The following is a 9,185-nucleotide window of genomic DNA, read 5'->3' on the forward strand; positions in this document are numbered from 1 at the left end:
TACCCAACTTTTGTAGCAACATGGACGGGACTGGAAGAGATTATGCTGAGTGGAATAAGTCAAGCAGAGAGAGTCAATTATCATATGGTTTCACTTATTTGTGGAGCATAACAAATAGCATGGAGGACATGGGGAGTTAGGAGAAGGCAGTTGAGGGAAATTGGAAGGGGAGGTGAACAATGAGAGACTATGGACTCTGAAAAACAATCTGAAGGGTTTGAAGAGGTGGGGGGGTGGGAGGTTGGGGGAACCAGGTGGTGGGTATTAGAGAGGGCACGGATTGCATGGAGCACTGGGTGTGGTACAAAAACAATGAATACTGTTATTCTGAAAATAAATTTTTAAAAAATGATTTAAAAAATGATTATAAAAAAATAAAATTAATGTGTGAATTGGGGAAAAAAAAAAAAGAAAAGAAAAAAGGGCTAATTAGAGTGAAGATGGCATTGCCAGGTGACAGTCCAGAGGAAAAGGGCTATCCTCCACCCCCTGGAATACCTGTTCTTTCTGAGTGGGTGTTATTATGCTACCTATTCCTGCTGGAACTCTTCATATTTCTGTACAAAGTTCTCTTGCTACCATCTCCAACAGCTGATTTAGCAGTGGATGTGGTGATACCTCTCCTGAAACTTGGAATTGAAGGAGTATGAGTCTTTTTCGGTACAACAGGAATCCTCTGCCATTGAAAGATGCCACTTGGTAATAGGATGGACTTGACCTTCCAGTCTACCATGCTGTCCTCCTACTGCCTGCTGCTGCAGACCTCCATGCTCTGCCAGGATGTCATCAGGAACAGCGTCTTGCTCTTCTGTGGTTTGGAGCTGCTGCCGCTTTAGGTACTCACCCTGGTTGTTTTCTCCAGTATGGAGAGGATTTCAAGTACAAAGATTTCAGCCAGCAGCCAGCATGGGCTGAGACCACAGATACTTCTGATCTTTGGCCATAACATTGAGACTTGGTGGGTCAGGTTGCCCTGGGAAAGGTCACAGCTTTTCCTCAACAAGGCCACTGGGTGTCCTCTTCTAAAACAAGACCAAGAGTCTAAGGACTGTTCTATACTCCATTGTTGGGAGAGGCAAAGTTGTCCCATCCTGTCCCTTCTCAGAAGCAGTTTCCTGCTGCCCTCTGGTTCTCTTTGATCATTTTGGCCAAGGCATCTTGTGTGGACTGTGTAGTCTCCTTATACTTCTAAAAGGACCAAAACCACATACACCCATATATGCTGTGCCACCCCTATCACACAAATGCAAAGAGTCTCAGGATGGTCAGCTTCTGGGGTGATGCCAAAGCTTCTCACTCATTCCTCAGAGACTGAGCTCCAGAACTTTTTAGAAGCTCATGGTGTTATTTTTCTATGCTCTTCATGAAACAAGCATAATTTTATATTAAATGTGTATTTTCTGTCAAAGTTATAAAAATAGTAATTAGTCTAAGGTTAATATAATGTGTACATTTGATTGTTAGTGGGTGTTGTTTTCTCTTTATCTGTGTTAACCACATTATGAATTTTAAATATAGTATTTATGCTGTAATTCTACCTAGTTGACCCCTTTTTGGAAGTTGTATCCTCATTTCTTAGTTTTGTGTAAAATTTTATGCATACTTTCAAAAGTTAACAACAGTATCATTTCATTAGAGACTCATATGAATTCTCACCTTTATAGTATAAGGACAACACTAATCTATTTCTCACATACCATCTTCCTTTTTTTCTGTTGGAAAGAGAATTTTTATTGTTTGAAAAAATGTTTAAGGGTCTCAGAACCATTGTAATTTACCCGTTGGTTATAAGGCTTTATGGTTTCATCTTGCATTGTCATTTTTATGACCCAACACTACTGTGCAAAGTAAGGACTATGTTCTAGCATGCTTCACTTCAAAATTTTATGAACATTTGTTTTATTATGTTATCTTAGTCACCATACAATACATCATTAGTTTTTTATGTAGTGTTCCATGATTCATTGTTTCCATATAATACCCAGTGCTCCATGCAATCCATGCCCTCCTTAATACCCATCACTGGGCTCATCCATTCTCCCCTGCCAAAACCCTCAGTTTGATTCCCAGTCTATAGTGTCTCATGGTTCATCCCCCTCTCTGATCTCCCCCCTTCACTTTCCTCTTCCTTCTCCTAAAGTCCTCCATGCTATTCCTTATGTTCCACAAGTAAGTGAAACCATATGATAAAATTAGCTTTCTCTGTTTGACTTTTTCACTTAGCGTAATGTCCCCTGGTTCCATCCATGTTGATGCAAAAGCTGGGTATTCATCCTTTCTGATAACTGAGTAATAATCCATTGTATATATTCTTTATCCATGCATCTGTTGAAGGGCATCTTGGCTCTTTCCACAGTTTGGCTATTATGGACATTGCTGCTATGAACATTGGGGTGCATATGGCCCTTCTTTTCACTACATCTGTATCTTTGGGATGAATTCCCAGTAGTGCAATTGCTGGGTCATAGGGTAGCTCTATTTTGAACATTTTGAGGAATCTCCACACTGTTTTCCAAAGTGGCTGCACCAACTTGTATTTCTACCAATTGTGTAAGATGGTTCGCCTCTCTCCACAACCTCACCAACATTTGTTGTCTCTTGTCTTGTCAATTTTTGCCATTCCAATTTGTATAAGGTGGTGTCTTATTGTAGTTCTGATTTGGATTTCCCTAATGGCTAATAATGTTGAACATTTTTTCATGTGTCTGTTAGTCATTTGTATGTCTTCTTTAGAGATGTGTCTGTTCATGTCTTCTGCCTATTTTTTGACTTGATTATTTGTTTTTTGGGTGTTTAGTTTGAGAAGTTCTTTGTAGATCTTGGATACCAGCCCTTTATGTGTACTGTCATTTACAAATACCTTCTCCCATTCTGTGGGCTGCCTCTTAGTTTTGTTGACCATTTCCTTTGCTGTGCAGAAGCTTTTTATCTTGATGACTTTCCAAAAGTTTGTGTTCACTTTTGTTTTCCTTGCCTTTGGAGACTTGTCTTGAAAGAATTTGCTGTGGCCAATGTCGACGAGGTTACTGTCTATGATCTCCCTTAGGATTTTGATGCTTTCCTGTCTCACATTGAGGTCTTTCATCCATTTTGAGTTTATCGTTGTGTATGGTCTAAGCTAATGGTCAAGTTTCATTCTTCTGTATATAGCTGTTCAATTTTCCTAGCATCATTTATTGAAGAGACTCTGTTTTTTCCATTGGATATTTTCCCCTACTTTGTCAAAGATTATTTGACTGTAGAGTTGAGAGTCCATATCTGGGCTCTCCATTTTGTTCCATTGGCCTATGTGTCTGTTTTTGTGCTAGTACCATACTGTCTTCATGATTACAGCTTTTTAATATAGCTTGAAATCTGGCAACATGATGCCCCCAGCTTTGTTTTTCTTTTTCAACATTTCCTTGGTGATTCGGGGTCTTTTCTGGTTCCATACAAATTTTAAGACTGTTTGTTCCAGCGCTTTGAAAAATGCAGATGGTATTTTGATTGGGATTGTGTTGAAAGTATAGATTGCTCTGGGCAGCATAGACATTCTAACAATGTTTATTCATCCAATCTATGAGCATGGAATATTTTTCCATCTTTTTGTGTCTGCTTCAATTTCCTTCATAAGTGTTCTGTAGTTTCTTAAGTATAGATCCTTTACCTCTTTGGTTAGGTTTCTTCCAAGGGACCTTAAGTTTTTTGGTTCTATTGTAAATGTAATTGATTCTCTAATTTCTGTTTCAACAGTTACAGTGTTAATATAAAATGAAATGAAAGCAACTGATTTTTGTGCATTGATTTTGTATCCTATCACATTACTGAATTGCTGTATGAGTTCTACTAATTTAGGAGTGGAGTCTTTTGTGTTTTCCACATAGAATATTTTGTCATCTGCAAAGAGAGAGAGAGAGTTTGACTTCTTTGCCAACTGGAATACATTTGATTTCTCTTGTTGTCTGATTGCTGTTGCTAGGACTTCCAAGTACTGTGTTGAACAATAGTGGTGAGAGTGGGCATCCTTATTGTGTTCCTGATCTTAAGAGAGGAGCTCTCAGGGGTGCCTGGGTGGCTCAGTGGGTTAAGCCTCTGCCTTCGGCTCAGGTCATGATCTCAGAGTGCTGGGATTGAGCCCCACATCAGGCTCTCTGCTTGGCAGGGAGTCTGCTTGCCCCCCACCCTCCGCCCTCTCAGCCTGCCTCTCTGCCTACTTGTGATCTCTGCCAAATAAATAAAATCTTTTAAAAAGAGGGGGGCTCTCAGCTTTTCCCCATTGAGAATGATATTCACTGTGGGCTTTTCATAGGTGGTTTTTGTGAAATTGTCGAATGTTCTCTCTATCACTACACTCTCAAGAGTTTTAACCAGGTAAGGATGTTTTATTTTTCTGCATCAATTGAAAGGTCCATGTGGTTCTTTTCTCTTCTCTATAAATTCTCTAATTAATTTGTTCTATCATATTGATTGATTTGCGAATGTTGCCACCCTTGCATCCCAGGCATAAATCCCACCTGGTGGTGATGGATAATCCTTTTAATGTACTGTTGGATCCTATGAGCTAGGTTCTTGTTGAGAATTTTGGCATCTATATTCATGAGGGTTATTGGTTTGTAATTCTCCTTTTTGATGGGGTCTTTGCCTGATTTTGTGATCAAGGTAATGCTGGCCTCATAGAAAGAGTCTGGAAGTTTTCCTTCTGTTTCTATTTTTTGAAACAACTTCAGGAGACTAGGTATTATTTCTTCTTTGAATGTTTGGTTGAATTCCCTAGGCAATCCATCAGTCCTGGACTCTTGTTTTTTGATCACTGCTTCAATCTCATTACTGATTATTGGTCTATTCAGGTTATAAATTTCTTCCTGTTTCAGCTTCGTAGTTTGTAGGTTCCCAGGAAGGCATCAATTTCTTCTAGGTTGGTTAATTTATTGGCTAATAGTTGTTGATAATAATTTCTGATAATTGTCTATATTTCCGTGGTCTTAGTCATGATCTCTCCCCTTTCATTTATAATTTTATTGATTTTGGTCCTTTCTCTTTTCTTTTGGATAAATCTGACTAGTGGTTTATTGAGCTTATTGATTCTTTCAAAGAACCAACTTTTAGTTTCGTTCATCTGCTCTACTGTATTTCTGTTTTATAATTCATTGATCTCTGCTCTAATCTTAATTATTTCTCTTCTCATGCATGGCTTAGATTTCATTTGTTGTTTTTTTTATCCAGTTCTTTAAGGTGTAAAGTTGGTGAATCAATCTTTCTTTCTTTCTTTCTTTCTTTCTTTCTTTCTTTCTTTCTTTCTTTCTTTTCTGAGTGAGGCTTTGATGGCTATGTATTTCCCCCTTAGGACCGCCTTTGCAGTATCCCATTGGTTTGGGACCAATGTGTTTTCATTAGCCTTGGTTTCCATAAATTGTTTAAGTTCTTTTTTTATTTCCTGCTTGATCCAAACATTCTTAATCAGAATGGTCTTTAGCTTTCAAGTATTTGAATTTCTTCCAAACTTTTTCTTGTGATCAAGTCTCAGTTTCAAAGCATTGACACCTGAGAATATGCAGGGAATAAGCTCAGTCATTTGGTATCAGTTAAGACCTGATTTGTGACCCAGTATGTGGTCTATTCTGGAGAAAGTTCCATGTGCATACAAGAAAAAGAGTATTCTGTTGTCTTAGGATGGAATTTTCTGTATATATCTATAAGGACTATCTGGTCCAGTTTGTTATTCAAAGCTCTTGTTTCTTTGTTGATTTTCTGCTTAGATGATCTGTGGATTGCTGACAGTGGAGTGTTGCATCTCCTACTATTAGCGTATTATTATCAATATGTTTATTTTGATTAAGCTTATGTAATCGGCTGCTCCCATACTGGTGGCATAGATATTTACAATTGTTAGATCCTCTTGTTGGATAGACCCTTTAAGCATGATATAGTATCCTTCTGTACCTCTGACTACAGCCTTTATTATACTAATTTGTCTGATGTGAGAATTGCTACCCTAGTTTCTTTGCATTCTCTTGGCATTAAAAATGATTCTCCATCCCTTCACTTTCAGTCTGAATGTATCTTTAGGTTCAAAATGAGTCTCTTGTAGACAGCATATGGATGGATCCTGTCGTTTTATCTGATCTGCAACCCTGTGCCAATTCATGAGAGCATGAGGCGGTTCATGTTGAGAGTGATTATCGAAACATATGATTTTATTGTCATCGTGTTGCCTGTGAAATCTTTGTTTCTATAAATTGTCTCTGTAAATTTCTGTTCTATATCACTCCTGAGTCTTTCCCCTTTTACAGAACCCCCCTTAATATTTCTTACAGGGCTGGCTTGGTGGTCATATATTCTTTCAATTTCTGCCATTTTTGGAAGCTGCTTATCTGTCCATCCATTCTGAATGACAGCCTTGCTGGATGAAGTATCCTTAGCTGCATGTTCTTCCCATTTAGTACCCTGAATGTGTCTTGCCACCCGTTTTGGCTTGCCAGGTCTCTTTGGATAGGTCTGATGTTATTCTATTGTTCCTCCCTCTGTACATAGGAAATCTCTTCCCTCTCACCACTTTCAAGGTTGTTTCCTTGAATCTAAGATTTACAAATTATACTATTTTATGTTGTGGCACCTGTTTGTTCTCATTGATCTTGTGACGGATCCTCTCTGCCTCTTGGACACGAATGCTTGTTTCCTTCCCCAGATTAGGCACGTTCTCAGGTATTATTTGCTCATATATCTTCTAGATGTCTCTCTCTTTCCACCCCCTCAGGGATCCTAATAATTCCGATATTGGAAAGTTTCATTCTGTCAGTAATCTCTCACAGTTTGATTCTTTGGGTTTTAATTTGTATTTCCCATGTGGCCTTCATTTCTATCTTTTCTATCATTTTATCCTCTATCTCACTAATTCGTTCTTGTGTCTTGTTTACCGTGGCAGTCAGCATATCCAACTTAGACTGCATTTCATTCATTGCATTTTTAAGTTTGGCCTGGTTACATCTCATTTTTGCCCTTAGAGATTCTATATTGTCATTAATATTTTTCTTAAGCCTAGATATCACCTTGATAATTGTTCCTCTGAAGTCAATTTCTGACATCTTGGTTATATCCATATCCAGTAATTCTGTGGCAGAGGCCACTTTCTCTGGTTCTTTCTTGTGTTGGGGGTTCCTCCTAGTTATTCTGTTGAGGGGGTTGAGGGAATGTAAAGAGCCCAAATTATTGGCCACAACCCAAGCAAGATGCACCCGTTTTATAAGGACCTCAGGGCTATTGGCCTCTTGTTCTTCTAACCTGTATTCTTTTTTCTTTGTTTAATTTTATTTTTTAAATTTCTTTTCAGTGTTCCAGAATTCATTGTTTATGCACCACACCCAGTGCTCCATGCAATTTGTGCCCTCCATAATACCGTCCACCAGGCTCACCCAACCTCCCACCCACCCCCGCCTCCAAAACCCGCGATTTGTTTCTCTGAGTCCACAGTCTCTCATGGTTCATCTCCCCCTCCAATTTCCCCCAACTGCCTTCTCCTCTCCATCTCCCTCCCCATGTCCTCCGTGTTATTCCATAGGCTACACAAATAAGCGAAACCATATGATAATTGACTCTCTCTGCTTGACTTATATATTATGGAGTCTTATGCCTCTATCAGAAAGGATGAATACCCAACTTTTGTATCAACATGGGCAGGACTGGAAGAGATTATGCTCAGTGAAATAAGTCAAGCAGAGAGAGTCAGTTATCATATGGTTTCACTTATCTGTGGACCAGCCTGTCTTCTGGGAGAGGGGTCTGTCTCACTGTTACTCTGGCAACTCTGTTTGGGCAGAGTTGCCCTGCCCCCAGGGGGTGGGGATGGGCTCAGTGAAAACTGTTTTTGGGGGGTTTTTGTTCTCTGGCAGCTTTCTGCATCCCTTCCAAAAGTCAGAGCAGAAATGACCATATCCAAAGCTCTGTCTCCAAACAGAGAGATCCGTCTGATCTTCACTGAGCTTTTCAGGCCACACTGTCTCTGTTTCTGTCCATCTGCTGCTAAAACCTGCAGTGTCCTAGGGTGTGTGCCCCACTGCAGTACTCACAGCCCTCACTTCCATTCTGGGTTCGTCTTTGCCCTTTGTGCTAAAACCACAAGCTGCCCCCAGTTCACACATGCACCTCCAAAGCTCCAGGTTTCAGTCTAGGGGGCTTCCCTAAAGTCCTTTCCCTGCTGCTACTGGGGTCTTCGAATCTGTGCACGGTCCCCAGTGTGGGAGGCTTTTGTGAGTCCCTGTGTTATTTCACCTTCCCGGCTCAGGCACTTATGGCAGCTCCCTCCCTTCTGTTTATCTTCTGATATCTGTCCATGGAGTCACGGCTCCCCACTTTATAGTTCAAGACCAACCACTGGAGATATTTATGTTTGTGGAGATGCAGTTATATCTTCTTACATCTCAGGCTGATTTTGTGGGTGTTCAGAATGGTCTGGTAGATACCTAGTTCAATTTAGGGGACCAGTTGAAATGGAGTCCCCTACTCCTCCACCATCTTTTTCCTCTCCTCTCACATCCCATCTTCTCGATTGGTGAGATGTATTTAAAAAACTAAAAGGCACCTGCACGAGTCGTAAGTGCATAGCTCAACAAAAGTTCAGACAGATATCACCTTTCTGTTCTCAGTACCTAGTTCATTAAACAGAATATTGTCAACCCCCCTGAAGTTTTTTGGGTCATGACTGCCCTGGTATGGAACATCATAGGTCACTTTAACCTGTTTTGCATTTTTAAAAATTGTGTTATATTAGTCACGATACAGTACATCACTAGTCTTTTTTTTAAAAGACTTTATTTATTTATTTGACAGAGATCAGAAGCAGGCAGAGAGGCAGGCAGAGAGAGTGAGGAGGAAGCCGGCTCCCTGCCGAGCAGAGAGCCCTATGCGACACTCAATCCCAGGACCCCAGAGATCATGACCTGAGTCGAAGGCAGAGGCTAACCTACTGAGCCACCCAGGCGCCCACATCACTAGCTTTTGATGTAATATTCCATGAGTCATTGTTTGTGTGTAACACCCAGTACTCCATGCAATCCATGCCCTCCTTAATACCCAGCACCAGGTTCACCTATTCTCCACCCCCCTCCCTTCTAAAACCCTCAGTTTGTTTCCCAGAGTCCATAGTTTTTCATGGTTCATCTCCCACTCCGATTTCTCCCCCTTCATTTTTTCCTTCTCCTAATGTCCATGCT

The 9,185-nt window shown here is 40.2% G+C and overlaps 1 pseudogene; it reads left to right on the forward strand.

Annotated features, from left to right (window-relative positions):
• The first annotated feature begins 440 nt into the window (after positions 1-440).
• LOC125088566 (transmembrane protein 216-like) lies at positions 441-2,680 on the forward strand (annotated as a pseudogene).
• The last annotated feature ends 6,505 nt before the right edge of the window (positions 2,681-9,185 follow it).

Source organism: Lutra lutra, chromosome 17 (genome assembly GCF_902655055.1).
Source record: "Lutra lutra chromosome 17, mLutLut1.2, whole genome shotgun sequence".
NCBI lineage: Eukaryota > Metazoa > Chordata > Mammalia > Carnivora > Mustelidae > Lutra > Lutra lutra.